General features: G+C 40.5%; 1 long non-coding RNA gene across 1 annotated transcript; it reads right to left on the reverse strand.

Moving 5' to 3' along the window:
* Positions 1–7044: 7044 nt before the first annotated feature.
* Positions 7045–9286, reverse strand: LOC120086533. Its single transcript, XR_005484244.1, has 3 exons — positions 8791–9286; positions 8594–8695; positions 7045–7287 (listed from the first exon to the last, which is right to left on the reverse strand). It is a non-coding gene; the product is annotated as an uncharacterized LOC120086533 (long non-coding RNA).
* Between the last annotated feature and the right edge of the window lie 8595 nt (positions 9287–17881).

Consider the following 17881-nt stretch of genomic DNA (forward strand, 5'->3'; position numbering starts at 1 on the left):
GCAGTCCGGCTAGGCTCCTTTTTCTCCCTTATCACCGTCTTTTCGCTCCGCAACGTCACGACTTGACATTGCTCTTTACCCGTACTCCCTGGGTTGCGTGGGAGTTTTGTTGAACTAGACAGGGCCCCTTGCGGTCTGTTTTTGAGTTCACCTGCAATTTGGCCTATCTGAATTTCCAGGTTGCGGATAGACGTCGCTTGGTTTTGAAGCACAGTTTCGTTCTTTTCAATATATTGCTTCAACAAACTTTCCAAAGAGGAAGATTGAGGTGCCTGCGAACTGCTGGCTTGATTACTCGTTTGACCGTTGGTTTGCGGGAAAAATTCGGATGGCCCTTCTTTTTGCGCCACTGACTGAAAATTTTGCTGTTGATTTTTCCATGCAAAGTTAGGGTGGTTTTTCCACCCAGAGTTGTACGTGTTGGAGAACGGATTATTCTTCACAAAATAGATTGACTGTGGGTTTTGCGGGCATTCCTCCATTGTGTGTCCTTCACCGCAAGTAGCACAACTTACGGTCGTCTGGTTGATTGCGTTCACTTGCCCACTATGCGTTACTGGGCTATTGATTGCGATTTCCTGTATCAAGTTCATCATCGCAGTCATTTGACTCTAAAGGGATGCGATAGCACCATTGTTCGCGTCACTGTCCTTTATTCTCAATCTTCGATCTCTTTCTCTCCAGTCTTCATGATTTTTAGAAATGCGATCAAGGATATTCTTGGCTTCATCATAAGTTTTATCCAGCAGACCTCCAGTTACTGCCGCATTGCAGCGGTCTGCGATGCAGGGCTTAATCCGTGATAAACAATCTCCATCTGGAAGCATTCCAAGACAACATTTTAATTTAACATTTCTTCCTTTATCTATTAAAAACCTTAACATGTTTACAGTAATCTATCTAAGTTTCATACATATAACTCAATTTCCTATACTCTTTTATTACATGATCCGAGCCGTGCCCTGAGAAATTATCAAGTCCTGGTGTTTTGGTGGTTGTAGACTCCTTCCTGAACCTGTCTCTTATACACATCTAGATGTGTATAAGAGACAGACCTGGGGGGGGATAGAAGAAAACATTTGGAAAAGCGTGAGCTAATAAGCCTAGTGAGTGGTGCTTTTTTTTTTTTTTTTTTTTTTCAAATAACAATCACTTTACAAAACATATTTTTGGGAAGTCAATCACATAATCACAATTTCAGTATAATCTATGCATGATCATGTGTAATTTCATTCAATCATTATCTTCCAATCTCATGCTATATTTGGCATGTTCACATCATGCATATATTAACAATCATAACAACTTTTTATGGAAACTTTCCTATAACCTAATTTCCCTGCCAATGTGCACATCGACTATTTTTCTGCTAGCTATGCTTAGGTAACTTGACTATATTTCCCGCCGGTCGTCACCGACTATCATTTCTCGCCGACCGAAGCCGACTATATTTTCTCGCCAAGTACCATTTTCAAGCATGCTAACTATGTATCCTAGGTACAATTTCAGTTTCCAAAACAAACATACAAGCAATATCTTAACAAGCATAGTAATCAGATAAACATATATCCCTGATTATGTCAATTTAACATTATCCCCTATATATTTTACCTTTATATAGAAATTATATCAACAATACAACACACAATAACCACTCACCATAAGCAAGATTCCTACTAAAACCACTTTGAGAATACCTTCCTGAGAGTTCCTCCATATCAATGAAAATTCCTTAATTAACACTTGTTATATCAATAAATAATGCAAAAATAGCCAAAATACCATTATATAATGAAAGTACCAGCTTACCCCACTCCAAACTTAGCCAAAATCCTAAAATTAGCCCCTTTAGAGGTTATTTGGACTGTGGCAGGCAGCTGGGCATTTCATTGTGTGCAGGGTGGGCATGCTGTGTCGTACAGTGGGCTGTTGCGTTGGGCGTGCGTGATGCGTCGCATGGTGGCTACTGTGTTGGGTTGGCGTGCGTGATGCGTTCGTGCGAGGTGCGCTGATGGACGGACGCAGCGCTGCAAGGCGCAAGGCGTGCACATTGTGTGCTAGATGCGTTAGCTGGCTGTGCATCCGGGCTGGCTCCAATGTTTCACCAACGCAACCTTAGCTCCTTCGGACCCCAATTAATTTGGCAGCCTAAATGCTCAAGCATAACACTAATACTCAAGCGTAACACTCTAAATAAGCTCTCAACACAGAGATTTTGGTGATGGCATGAATAAATTCTTCTTGCTTACCCCTCTATTTAGAGCCATCCCAAACTCACCCCCTTGTGACAACTCAACTCCCATTTGTCCCTTTTTGAAGCTGCCAACACTTAGCCTATTCCAGCACAGCCTTGAGTTGTTCTCACCTTAATTTGCCAGCCAAAATCCCTATTTTGCATGCAACCTCCTTCATCCACCTCCTGCTCAGGGTGATAAGACCACTTTTGCATGTAATCTCCTTTGTCCACCTCCTGCTTAGAGCTTTGTGTGAACCTCCTTTTGCCACCTCAATCACTTAAATACTTAACATGTTCATCTATCTAATTTGTTAGGCTTATCAACGCATTTCATAAATATTGCCATCTCCCCTTGGAATTCTTTTTCCCATCAATTAGCCTTTCTTTTGTCCACAATGCATAGCAAGCCAACTTACTTCCATCAAAATCCCACTTAGCCATCGCATGAGACAGTCATCACCAACGCATAGGGTGGCCGCTCATCCTCGATGCATGGCTCACTAGGTATGTCCGCACGCCTTGCTTGGCATGGACGCATAACACTTGGCATAGGCGCTGGCCATCGACGCATGGATGTGCTGCATAGGCGCTGATCATCGCTCGCTTGCTCAGCCGCATAGGCATGCTCGGCCGCATGGGCGTGCTTGGCTACATGGGCATGCTCAGCCGCATGGGCGTGCTTGGCTGCATGGCGTGCTTGGCCGCATGGGCGTGCCTCGACGCATTAATGCTCGACAGGGCTCTTCAACGCATGGTCGTTCAACAATGCGCTCGCAGCGTAGGATGGTCGTTCTACGAATGGACTGTGCGCTTGGCGCAAGACATCGACGCATGGCTGCTCGTCAGTGCTTGACGCATAGGATGGGCGTCTGGCATGTTCGCTCGACGCATAGGCAGGGGCGCTTGGCATACCTACTCGACGCATGGGTTGTGCGCTTGGCATGCCCGCTCGACGCATGCCTCCAATGAATGCCTTGCCCGTGTCCGCATGCCCTTACGTTAGTTGCATACAAGCCTACGACCATTGCCCAAGTCTTCTTGCTTCCATCCTCTCACACACTCTTACGTTCAATGTGCTTAAGCCCTCCATATGCGTTGGCCCACTTGCCACCTTTTGATATAATTTAGTACTAATGCTTTCACCCCTGCCCCAATATCTTTATTACTTAAGATTTTCCTTCTCCAAATAACCTTCCAAAATGATGAAGAAAAGATCGCAACAGTGGTAATAACGCAAAATGCTATGATCCCCCCAAAGATGTATGACCCAGGAATCTTCATGATACCATGCTCTATTGGAGGGATCTACAGTGGCCAAGCACTATGCGATCTTGGGGCGAGTATAAACATAATGCCGCTATTAATCTTCAAACGATTGAATATGGGCAAACTCACGCCCATGACAGAGACTCTCATACTTGCGGACAGATCTCGAATACACCCTGAAGGAGAGTTGAAAGACGTCGCAATCTCAATTGATAAATTCATCTTGCCAGGTAGACTTAATCATTTTGGATTATAAAGCGAACAAAGATGTGCCCATCATATTGGGATGACCAGTCGCGCCCGAATTGATGTGCACGAGGGGGAAATCATAATGAACATCAATAGGGAAAAGCTCCGGATTAAGGCGATCAAGATTCTGGAGGATTGAGAAAAGAAGAAAAAGCCACCGTGGATGTGAAAAGCCCAACTTGGAATAAACAGTCTTTGAGTTACTATATGACTCAATCTCATCAGGGACGCAATCCTGTTGAATATCCTTTTCCTACATCACGACTTCATGAACTTTCATCACTTTGTTATTATTTGATATCGCATATTTACTTCCTTACCTGTTAAAAGAAAAAAAAGCGATCGTGCTGAACGATTGCGGTAAACGAGTTTGTTTTGTTTAATATTATTTGGCCCTCTCAATGTTTTTTTTTTGCAACGATCGAGGCGAACGATTGCGGAGGCGCTACACGAAGACGCAACTACTTCACTTCGTCACTGCAATCCAAAGAAGGAAGATCGCCGCAAAGATGCATCAACAAACAATATGGGCGACAACGCAAACTTGGGAGTTGTATTTCTCCTTGACTTTATTCCATTTCGCACTATCACATCGTATTTTAATTTTGAAAATTTTATCACCGCATCCTCTTTGATTACCGCAATCATTCAATATTGATAAATTTAGTAAGTCACCGCATGATTTCTCTTTGCCAAGTATGATTTCAATGATGAAACACATGCTTTTATTTTTTTTTCGTATATACTAGAGTCAACTTAATTTTAGGACAGTCGCCTCATGAAATATTTCTAGTCTGTTAGTTTTCTTTCAAATTGACTCTTTACCAAACTTCCTTAGAACATCGCATGACTTCTTTCAATCTTTTAGCAATGAGGACGTTGCTGCATTTTAAATTTGGGGGTGAGGTATTTATTTTTGACCTTGCTATTTTTAGCTCTATGAAAAAAAATCGAAGAGGAAAAATTCTAAGAATAACAATTCCACTGTCAACGCAATGGGGAAACCCATGTTGATAAGAGTTAAGTTGTGAAGGGCACTTACCCATAGTTGGATGTCCGTATGACACATGTGGGGGCAAGCCAAAACGAAAGTAAGTCGCCAAGATCAACACATAAATAAATGACCGCAACTCCGTTGCCAAGTAGGTATGAGTTTAGTCTGAGAAAGAGCGCCTTGCTTGTAGTTGGATGTCCGCATGACATACGTGGGGGCAAGCCAAAACGAACGCGAGACACATGGATCAGCGCAAGGTCAGAAAAAAAAAGTAACAATGTCAAAAATATGCAAGGATAAAAATCAGTCAACACCCTAGTGAAAAAGTTTTTTTTTTAAATAAATCATGCAATGTCATGGAATCCAGTAAAGTCCTTTGAAGGTTAAACTTGCAGTCCCTAGGTATTAGAAATATTTTAAGAAGAGACTTGAATAAGAAGTAAGGAAATTTTGGTGTATAGGATTTGAATGAAGTATCCTTGAAAAATCTAAGAAAAGAGATTTTGGTCGGCTTTCTAAAGAAAATCTTTAGCTTATGCTTGAGAACAAGCATTGTTTAAATTTGGGGGTGTGATAATGGACAGAAATTCATGTTATTACAGTGCTAAGTTATTAAGCAATAAAGGTTTGCATTGATAAAATATATTAGATTGCGTCCAAAAAGTATTAAGTTTGTAACATTGCGGTCGCATGTATCCATCGCATAAAAGCAGCTGACTTTTGTATTTTTATGCAAAATATGCGTTGACGCAAGGCGAAAAGCGCAATCACAAGAAATCAACGGACGAGCGCAATGTTACTGCAAGGCTTTGCGGTGATTTATGCTCGCAAACATCTGCTCAAGAAGTATTGCCACATAGAGCCGACGCAACTTGGTGGGCGCATCTGGGTGAAAAACATAATTAATCACGATGAGACAAAAAGTTGATGACGGTTGAATCTGAATTAAGTTGACAAGCCGCTAACGATAACAAGGACACTCAGCTTTTCGGTGACAAATATTCGGCGCATCAGTCAGAGAATTAAAGCCATCCCATCTGTGCAATCATAAGATAGAAGCCGCCTTTCACCCCGAAGCTCTATAAATACTGAAGGCAACCTTCAGAAAAGGGGTTCAACGAGTTCGAATACTTAGATAATTTTCTCCATAGTTAGAATAGCCTTGTTTTTAGTTTTTCTTTTATTTTAAGGTGGAAGCGAGAGAAGTGAGATTGTGCCGATAGATCGTTCCATTGAGCTTGAGAGAGTGCCGGAAGCTTCAAGATCAGAGAGAGGGCTAGCTTCTACGGAAGTAGGAATATCTTTTGAACAGAATAGAGTTGACAGTGTAAAAGCCTTGGGAAGCAAGGGATTTCTACCAGGCTCTCCATCCTTATCTTCCATTGTCATTTTGTACTTAAACTCATCTATAGAAATGGAACTTACTTCTTTATATTTGTTTCCTCTCTATTTATTACGCATGAGTAGCTAAATCTGTCAAATGGGTTGAGAAGCACTTAGCTAGCTTAACTGGGGATCTTCATTCTATGCGATTATCTTGTATTATGTATGCTTCATTCGTTCATTAGGGATACTCGGGAGGGTAGTCTAAGGACAGGATCTAAGCTTGGAAAAGTCAGGTTAGAATCTAGGCTCAAGTCAGATTATAACGCATAATCAAGAGATAGGAACTTAGGAATAAGTATTGTTTGCTATTAACGCTTTGCATGCATCCTAGAGATAGGATATGATTGTGTGCATTTTGCATCATTGCATAGGAAAAGAGTACAGACTTAGGAATAAGCTCTATGGACATTGTTGCATTCAACACCTGCATCTGAGAACTAGAAGCACCGCATCTGCATTGGAAAATGATTTGTTGTCGCATGAGTGTAGCATGATCGCATAGTTTGATGCATTCCTGGGAAATGCTAGCTAAAGACCTTCTCAACCCGTTCCTCCGCATACTCAGTGTATCTATTTGATTATTTGGTTACCACAAAGTCTTCATTTATTTCATTACCGCAAATAACAACCCAACAACTATTTGATTATTTGGTTACCACAAAGTCTTCTGGAAAATTACCACCGCATACTGTTTTCCCAAGTCCCTGAGTTCGACCCTAGACTTACCAGGAAACTCAGTGGGGTTTATACTTGGATTTCACCGAGAAAACTTTTTGCTCAACGCATTTTAATCATCGCATCTGATTCCATATTTTCACTTCATAAAATAACACATCATTAGGTCATTACTAAATATATGCATGCATGGAACTTAAAACAACACCCTTTTTTGGTGAAATAAATGCTAAGTAAATAAGGTACGTTCAAAAGTCCTTCATTAAACTCAAATATTTAAACAAATAATAGGGTACCCATAAATCATAGATGATAATAATAGGTCTGAAAACAACTCTTAATAGTAAATTTCAAACAGCAAAACTGAAAGTTGAAAAAGCATGGAAAGAAATCTAAATATCATGAGCGGAAGCATAAAACTGGTCCCAGTGGCTCGATCACGAATTCTGGTTGTCAATTGTCGGTGCATCTCTACTTTTACCTGAAACAACAACATGAGAAAGAATGAGTATAAAATACTCAGTAAGTAACCCCACTACTGGGGTCAGGCTAGGCATCTATGTCCTCTAGATGTCTACCTCTGATGGAACATATAAACTGCTCTTGTCCTCCTGGGACACATACATACATGAAAAAACTTATTTCTACCCTACTGTAGTTAAGTATGCCCAATACCTCTAGTAAGTCCCATAGGACCCACAACCTTTGGTGAATCTCGAAGGAAACACAATCTCTGGTGAATCCCAAAGGAAACACAATCTTTTACGTACACATGGTTATGCATACACCTCTTTCGTATACATATAACCCACTTAATGTGTACCTCTTTCTTACACATAGTTATGTATACACCTCTTTCGCATACACATAACCCACTGAGTGCGTACCTCTTTCGTACACCTGGTTATGTATACACCTCTTTCGTGTACACATAATCCACTGAGTGTGTACCTCTTTTGTACACCTGGTTATGTATACACCTCTTTCGTGTACACATAACCCACTGAGTGTGTACCTCTTTCGTATACCTCAGATCCTCTCTATGAATGTAGGGATGCATACCTCTTTCGTACACATAGTTATATATACACCTCTTTCGTATACACACAACCCACTGAGCGTGCACCTCTTACATACACCCCAATACCCTCTAGGTATGTATCACTTTCATACACATCAGCCCTAGTACATCTCTTTCATGTACTAGCGCCCTTGGACATGCATCACTTTCATGTAGTCACATAATCTGGAAAGGGAAAGAGATTGCATCTAACTTCATATTACATATAACATTCACATAATCATGAGTCCTCTAAAATCTCCTCGTCAAGGTCATGTTAATTAACCTCAACGTATGTGTTTATTCTAGTTTTAATGGATCAACTCTAGTACATCACTTTCATGCACTTCATGTAAACAATCAAACATTCAAAATTTCATAATACATCATATAACTTACACACTTTCATAATAAATCACATAAATATGCACATCAACAAATGCTCCAACTTTCACCTAGCTTTAAGACATTCTAGTAATAGTGTCGCTTAACTCATAATTTAGGGTCATGCCCAATCGTACTTTTAATATGCCTCATAAAATTCTAAATCATGCTCATACATTAAAATGCTTCAGACATATTATTACATGCTCATATATCTTTTCTAAACAGTTCATTAAATCTCAGAAAAGTCAAAATTATCCTTGTAACTAGTCTTAAAATCCTCACAATAAATCATAAATTTATTGCCTGACATAAAGGCAGTTCCAGTAATAAAATTACTTACCTCAAAATTAAATCCAAATAATCCAAGCAAGCTTATCTTTCCTTTACCAAGCAAGACCTCTTGGTCCTAAATTAACTCCAAAACTCAATCTTGTTGGCCAATCTGTACATAAAACAAAAACTCATATTTAACAACTTAATTTCCCACAAATTTCCTAATCCAAAAGAGAACCAACTAACTATTCACCCAAAACTTACCAAACTTCAACAATTTTCACTGAAATTGGTCTCGAACTCCATGGCAACGTCTCAATCGTTGAGTTCAAAACAAAAATCCGGTGATGCATGGTAGATTTCGGCGACGAACATGGCTAGGCGGTGACGGTGGTGGCATCTAGAAGAAATGGCGCGGCGGCTAGGCGTGAAGGCAGTGACTGAAGTTGAGCGGTGGCGTCGCTCGGCTGGGCTTGTTTGCGTGTGAAGGCCGGCGCGACTTCAGCAACGGTTGGAGGCGAAGTAGTCTGAGTAGAAGTGACCGACGGATGCGATTCACGATCGACAAACGGCGCAGCTCCAACGGATCTGACAGACGACGTCGAGCAAAGCTAACTGGGCTTCACGTCTGACCGGCGGCGCGCAAAGGAGGCTTTGGATTTTACGGCGAGCAGCGGCTGAGAGTTTCGGCTGGAAGAAGGTTTCGAGGAGGGGGGTTCACGCGAAGAAGAAGGGGAAAGAGAGAGGGTTTTCTAAATAATAAAAAAATATTTTATTTAGAAATTGTTTTATTTTATTTTATTCCTTAAATACACAAATATATATATATATATTATATATATAAATAATAATCATATATTTTTAAAACTCTTCCCTTTCTTTCTCTTCCAATAAAAAATCAAAATCAAATCAATTTTCCTAATTTAAATTTAAATTCTCGACCTTAACTTAAAATTAAAATAAATTGGACATAAACCTAAATCTTCCCATTAAATAAAATGGAATTTTGAAATCAACAAAATTGTCCTTAAATTTTATGAAAATACAGAATTCGAATTATGAAAACTCAGAGTGTTACATTCTTTCCCCTTAAAGAACTTTCGTCCTTAAAGATCTTTTCGTCCTCGGAAGTTCATTTCAAAAAAAAAAAAAAAAAAAAAAAAAAAAACTTTGTGCAAAGGCTCACCTCTCATCCAATCTATGACTAAATGACTTAAAAAAATTTCATGACCAACTACCATGGTTACAACCATCCTTGATTACACCAACGAACCTGGCATGCCCTCTTCTTTTTCACGTGCCCAAACATAAACTTTGTATAGAGAGAATGGAGCAAACATGGTCTTCATACAATTCTAAACATCCTCTAAAACTGAAGGTGCGAGAGAATGCAAGAAAACATTAACTTAAACAACCCTAGGGTGTTAGGACCTAGAATGAGAAATGTACCTTTCACCACAGCGTTTGACCTCTCTGTCTCATGTCAAGTTGTGGCACTGTTCCTATTCAATTGCTGTGTCCGCTTGAACCCACATGGTCTTGACCCGAAGGTTGGTCCTACCATTTGTAGTGCTCCTACTAGGGCACCTGTATGCCATATGCCCTTCCTGTCCACAACGATAACACACCCCTGTTCCAGCCAAGCAACAACCCCAGAAGTGAACGCTTTCCGCATGAGTTACAGATCGGCTTGTCCTCTTTAATAGCTACAGGTTTCTTTTGCTGAGACTCAGAAGTCTTCTAGTCTGCTTTCCTTTTCTACCCCGCAGAGGCCCTAATTCCGAACAACTTGCTGTACTCTTCTCCCCTCTGGGAGTTATCATCAATCCTCACAGCGGCTCACAGTGTCGTTGTGTAGGTTTTAGGGTCAAGAGCATGAACCATACCTCGTAATTCGCTTCTCAAGCCTTGAACGAACCTTTCTGTCCTCGCTGCCTCAGTGGCTACCAGCTCAGGGGCAAAGTGGGAAAATTTATCAAATTCCTGATCATATTCCTCTACAGACATAACACCCTGTTTCAAATTTAAGAACTCTACCTGCTTGTTATATCGGGTGTTGGCCGAAAAATACTTCTCGTAGAAACGTTCCTTGAACTATGATGCATTATTGTATGAGGTGGAATTATGAATGAAATGCGATGATGGAAAATGCGTTGAGCACTCAAGTTTTCTCACTGGAGTCCAAGTGTAAACCCCACTGAGTTTCCTGGTAAGTCCAGGGTCGAACTCAAGGACTTGGAAAATAATAAGCGGTGGTAATTTCTCGGAAAACCTTGCGGTGATCGGTAACTCAAATAGTTGTTGGTTTTGTTTGTTGCGGTAATGAAATAAATAAATGTTGCGGATTTGAGAAAAGTTTGATTGTGTGATAGATGCACTGAGTATGCGGATGAATGGGTTGAGAAGGTCTTTAGCTAGCGTTACTTGGGAATGCATCAGACTATGCGATCATGCTATACCCATACACAGCAAGTCATTTCCCAATGCAAATACGGTGCTCCTAAGTATAGGACGCATGTGTTGCATGCAAAAAGTGTCCATAGAGCTTATTCCTAAGTCTCTACTCTTTTCCTATGCGATGATGCAAGATGCAAAAAGGCAAGGTGACCACACATAATCATATCCTATCTCTAGTATGCATGCGATGCGTTAATAGCAAACAATGCTTATTCCTAAGCTCCTATCTCTTGATTATGCGTTTTAATCTGACTCTCCCGAACCTAGATTCTAACCTGACTTTCCCAAGCCTAGATCCTCTCCTTAGACTACCCTCCCGAGTATCTCTAATGGATGAATGAAGCACACATAATACAAGATAATTGCATAGAATGAAGATCCTTAGTTGTGCTAGCTAAATGCTTCTCAACCCATTCAATAGATTTAGCTACTCATGCATGATAAACAGAGAGTGAACAGATATAGAGAAGTAAATTCCATTTCTATAAATGAGTTTGAATACACAATAACAATGGAAGTTAAAGGTAGAGAGCCTGGTAGCAATCCCTTGCTGCCCAAGGCTTTACACTGCAACTCTATTCCTGTCTCTTATACACATCTAGATGTGTATAAGAGACAGCTGCAACTCTATTCGGTTCAAAAGATATTCCTGCTTCCGCAGGAGCTGGCCCTCTCTTTGATTTTGAAGCTTCCGGCGCTCTCTCAAGCTTACCGGAACGATCTATCGGCACAACCTCCTTCTCTCGCGTCTAACTTAAAGTAAAAGAAAATCTAAGAAAAAGGCTAAACTATGAACATAACTTGTGAATTTCGGAACCCCTTTTCTGAAGGATGCCTTCGGTATTTATAGAGCTTCGGGGTGAAGGGCGACTTCTCTCTTATGATTGCATAGATGGGATGGCTTTAATTCCCTGACTGATGCACCGAATATTTGTCACCGAAAAGCTGAATGTACTTGTTATCGTTAGCGGCTGTCAACTTAATTCAGATTCGACCATCATTAGCTTTCTGTCCCATCGTGATTAATTATGCCTTTCACCCAGATGCGCCTACCAAGTTGCGTCGGCTCTATACAGCAATCCTTCTTGAGCAGATGTTTGCGAACACAAATCACCACAAAGCCTTGCGGTAATGCTGCGTTCATTCGTTGATTTCTTATGATAGCTCTTTTCATCTTGCGTCCATGCATATTCTGCATAAAAATACAAAAATCAACTATTTCTATGCGATGAACGCATGCGACTGCAATGTTATGAATTTAATGCTTTTTGGACGCAATCTAATATATTTTATCAACGCAAGCCAGCATTGTTTAAGAACTTAGTACTGCAATAACGTGCATTTCTACCCGTTATCACACCCCCGAATTTAAACAATGCTTGTTCTTAAGCGTAAGCTAAAGATTTCCTTTAGCTAATCGACTACAGTGTTCTTTTCCTAGATTTCTCAAGGATACTTCATTCAGCTCCTATACATCAAAATTTCCTTAAGTCTTATTCAAGTCTCTTCTTAAAATATTTCTAAGACCTAGGGATCGCAAGCTTAACCTTCAAAAGAACTTTGCTCGATTCCGGGCCATCGCATTGTTTATTTCAAAAAGAAAAATTTTCCACCGAGGTGTCAAGTGATTTTATCTTTGCATATTTCTTGACATTATTATTTTTCTAACCTTGCACTGATCCAAATGTCTTGCCTTCATTTTGGCTTTCCCCTACGTGTGTCATGGGGACATCCAACTACGAGCAATGTGCTCTTTCTCAGACTAAACTCATATCTACTTGGTAGCGGAGTTGCGGTCATTATATTTATGCATTGATCCTGGCGACTTACTTTCGTTTTGGCTTGCCCACACGTGTGTCATGCGGACATCCAACTACGGATAAGTACCCTTCACAACTTAACTCTTATCAACATGGGTTTCCCCATTGCATTGGCAGTGGAGTTGTTATTCTCAAAATTTTCCTCTCTTCTTCTTCTTTTTTTTTAAAAAAATAGTAAGGTCGAAAATAAATACCTCACCCCCAAATTTAAAATGCGGCAATATCCTCATTGCCAAAAGATTGAAAGAAGTCATGCGATGTTCTTAGAAAGCATCGTAAAGAGAGTTTGAAAGAAAGCTAGCAGACTCCTAACTTCTAGAAATATTTCATGAGGTGACTATCTTAAAATTAAGTTGACTCTAATATATAAAAAATAGCAGCATGTTTTTCATCATTGAAATCATAAATGGCAAAGAGACAGCATGCGGTAACTTACTAAATTTATCCATGTCAAATGATTGCGGTAATCAAAGAGGATGCGGTGATAAAACTTTTAAAACTAAAATGCGATGCAATAGTGCGAAATTTGGAATAAAGTTAAGGAAGGATACAACCCCCAAATTTGCGCTGTCGCCCGAATTGTATATTAATGCATCCTTCTTTGCGGCGATCTATCTTCTTTGGATTGCGGTGACGGAATGAGATAAATTGTTTCTTCGTATAACACCTCCGCAATCCAGTGCCTCAATCATTGCACGAAAAACAGAGAGAGGGTCAAATAAGATTAAACAAAACAACCCCCTCCCTTTTTTTTTTAGAATAAGAAAAGTGCAGATAAATAAACAATAACAACAAAGTAATTGTGATAATAGATAATAATGAGTATGATGAAAGTTCATGAAGTATTGATGTAGGAAAAAGGATATTCAAAAGAGTTGCGTCCCTGATGAGGTTGAGTTATATAGTAACTCAGGGACTGCTTATTCCAAGCTGGTCTTTTCACGTCTACGGTGGCTTTTCCCTCTTTTCTTTGCCCTCTGGGATCTTGACTACCTTAATCCGAAGCTTTTCCCTATGAATGTTCATTACAATCTCCCCCTTGTGCACATCAATTTAAGCGCGACCGGTCCAAAGGAATGGTCGTCCCAATATGATGGGCGCATCTTCGTCCGCTTTATAATCCAAAATGAGGAAGTCTGCCAGCAAGATGAATTTATCAATTGAGATTGTGGCATTTTTCAACTCTCCTTCAAGGTGTATTCGAGATCTGTCCGCGAGCAGAAGAGTTTCCTTTGTGGGCGTGAGTGTGCCAATATTCAATCGTTTGAAGATTGATAGCGACATTACATTTATACTCACCCCAAGATCACATAGTGCTTGGCCACTGTAGACCTCTCCAATTGAACATGGTATCGTGAAGATTTCTGGGTCACACATTTTTTGTGGGATCATGACATTTTGTGTTGCTACCACTGTTGCGATCTTGTCTTCATCATTTTTTTTCCTTCAATCTTTGCGGGATTGGTGGTGGCTGGACTTCCTCTGCTTCGTGTTTTAAAGGATTTGGGGTGGACGCAACTTAAGGGTTCAACTTCTCGAGCTCTTTTGAATTGTAAGTCAATGGGTCCTCGATTGTCACCGCATTCAAGTTGGTCGTTATGTGTTTCTCCCCTTCTTCCGCAGTCGTTTTATCGCTTAGCAAGGAAACTGCTAAGCATTGTTCCTTCCCTGTACCCCCAACATTGTGCGGTAGCTCAGTTGAGCTTGGCAAAGCTCCTTTCGGTCTATTTTTGAGCTCGCCCGCAATTTTTCCTAGCTGAATTTCGAGGTTCTGAATGGACGTTGCTTGATTCTGAAGCACTGATTCGTTTTTCTCAATATACTGCTTCAACAAGCTCTTTAAGGATGAAGATTGTGATGTTTGCGAACTACTGGCATGATTGCTCGTCTGACCGTCATTTCGTGGGAAAAATCCGAGTGGCCCTTCTTTTTGCCACAGGTTGAAAGTTTTGTTGCTGATTTTTCCACGCGAAATTTGGGTGATTTCTCCACCCGAGGTTATATGTATCAAAGTAGGGATTAGTTTTCATGAAGCATACTGACTGCGGATTTTTTGGGCATTCTTCCATTGAATGAGCGTCTTCGAAAATGACACAACTTGTAGTCGTTTGAGCAATTGCATTGACCTGCCCTTTCTTCGCTCCCGTGTTGTTAATTGTGATGCCTTGTATCAAACTCATCATCGCAGTCATCTGGCTCTACAGGGAGGTGATGGCCCCATTGTTCTCGTCATTATCTTTAATTCTTAACCTTTAATCACTTTCTCACCAATACTTGTGATTTTTGGAAATGCGATCATGTATACTCTTTGCCTCCTCATATGTTTTGTCAAGCAGACCACTAGCTGTTGCCGTATTGGCAGTGGTCTACGAAGAGGGATTCAGTCTTTGGTAAAAAATCTCCATTTGCAGGCAGTTTGGTAGGCCATTATGTGGACAGTCTCTTACCAGCAGCTTAAACCTCGCCCAAGCATCGCTAAGCGATTCGTCATCTTCTTGTTCAAAATTAGTTATTAATTTCCTTCTCCTAACATTCTCAGTTGGTGGGAAATACTTCATATACTTTTCCACCACTTTTTCCCACGAAGTTATCTCTCCCAGTTCGAGAGAATATGCCCATTTTGTTGCCTGATCACATAAAGAAAATGGAAATAGAGTTAGTCGAACTTCTTCGATAGAGATATTCGGGGACACAAAAGTGTTGCAGATTTCTATGAAGCTCCGAAGGTGGGCGTGCGGATCTTCGCCACGCCTTCCTCCAAACTACCCAGCGGCCTGGATCATCTGCAACATTACCGATTTCATTTCAAACCTCGATCCATCTAACACTAACCTCATGATTCCTGGAGAGAAATCGTAGAAGTTTGGCGATGCATAGTCTTTAATGAGCCTATTATGATCGTTCGCCAGAAGAATGGGGTTGGCCATTATATTGTTTGCATTTGCAACCCTTGCGTCCGGTTGTTTCGCCATTTTTGGGGTTCTGTCTTATTGTTGGCGGTTGTCTCTTAATCGTCGTCAAAATGTTCTCTCAATCTCCGGGTTGTAATTCGCCAGAGATTGAGAGTCTGCAAAGAAATCAAAAAAATTACCGTTAGCACACTGTTTTGCCGAAGTCCCCAGCAACGGCACCAAAAACTTGATACGTTATTTTATGAGGTGGAATTATGAATAAAATGCGATGATGGAAAATGCATTGAGCACTCAAGTTTTCTCAGTGGAATCCAAGTATAAACCCCACTGAGTTTCCTGGTAAGTCCAGGGTCAAACTCAGGGATTTGGAAAACAATATGCGGTGGTAATTTCTCGGAAAACCTTGTGGTGATCGGTAACTCAAATAGTTGTTGGTTTTGTTTGTTGCGGTAATGAAATAAATAAATGCGGCGGATTTGAGAAAAGTTTGATGGTGTGATAGATGCACTGAGTATGCGGATGAACGGGTTGAGAAGGTCTTTAGCTAGCATTACTTGGGAATGCATCAGACTATGCGATCATGCTATACCCATGCACAACAAGTCATTTCCTAATGCAAATGCGGTGCTCCTAAGTCTAGGACGCATGTGTTGCATGAAAAAGTGTCCATAGAGCTTATTCCTAAGTCTTTACTCTTTTCCTATGCGATGATGCAAGATGCACAAAGGCAAGGTGACCACACACAATCATATTCTATCTCTAGGATGCATGCGAATCGTTAATAGCAAACAGTGCTTATTCCTAAGCTCCTATCTCTTGATTATGCATTCTAATCTGACTCTCCCAAGCCTAGATTCTAACCTAACTTTCCCAAGCCTAGATCCTGTCCTTAGGCTACTGATAACGGGCAGAAATGCACGTTATCATAGTGCTAAGTTCTTAAACAATGTTGGTTTGCGTTGATAAAATATGTTAAATTGCATCCATTAAACATCAATTTCATAATATTATGGTCGCATGCGTTCATCGCATTAGAACAGTTGATTTTTGTATTTTTGTGCAAAATATGCATTGATGCAAGGCGAAAATTGCGATCATAAGAAAATCATCGATCGAGCGCAACTTCACCGCAAGGCTTTGCGATGATTGTACTCGCAAATATTCACCCGAGAAGGATTGCCGCAACTTGGTCAGCACAATATGGTGGGCGTATCGGGTGAAAGGCTAATTAATCATGATAGGACGAAAGCTGATGATAGTCGAATTTGAATTAAGTTGACAGCCGGTAACGATCACAAGTACATTCAACTTTTCGGTGACAAATATTCGGCACATCAGTCAGGAATTAAAGTCGTCCTATCTGTACAATCATGAGAGAGAAGCCGCCGTTCACCTTGGATGTTCTATAAATACCAGAGGCATCCTTCAAAAAAAGGGTTCACGGGTTCACCATTCCTTAGTTCGAAAATTCTTACGTTCGGATCACACGCCTTTGTCTATAGTTTTCCTTTTCATTTTAAGGCAGAGCAAGAGAAGAGTGGTGACGCCGGAGATCGCTCAGGGAAACTCGAGAGAGAACCTTGGGACATAGAAGCAGAGAGTGGGCCAACCCTCGTGAGAGTGAGATTATCTTTTAAGCACGAGTAGAAAAACAGTGTAAAGGCCTGGGCAGCAAGAGATTGCTACCAGGCCCTTTACTCTATACTTGCATTGTTATTTTGTACTTCATTTTTATATTTATACAATGGAAGTTCTATTTCTACATCTGTTCACTCTCTTAGCACACATGAGTAGCTAAACTAGTCGAATGGGTTGAGAAGAACTAAGTTGAAACATGACCTAGGAAGTTCATTGCTTGCGATTGTCTTGTTTTATGTTGTGCAAAATACCCTTTAGAGTTACTCGAGAGAGAGTCTAAAAAAAGAACCTAATGATTCGAGAGAGATAGGTTAGAATCTGGACTCGAGAGAGCAAGATTAGAACTGCATAAACAAGAAATAGGGACTTAGATATAAGCTCTGTTTGTCAACCTACATCGCATGCATCCTAGAGATGGGAATGATATTATGTGGTCGCTTTATTTGTGTGTGTGTCATTTTGTCATTGCATAAATAAGAATACAGGCTTATGTATAGGTCTAATAGACTTAGCGCATATATCGCATAC

This window comes from Benincasa hispida, chromosome 9, assembly GCF_009727055.1.
Source record: "Benincasa hispida cultivar B227 chromosome 9, ASM972705v1, whole genome shotgun sequence".
NCBI lineage: Eukaryota > Viridiplantae > Streptophyta > Magnoliopsida > Cucurbitales > Cucurbitaceae > Benincasa > Benincasa hispida.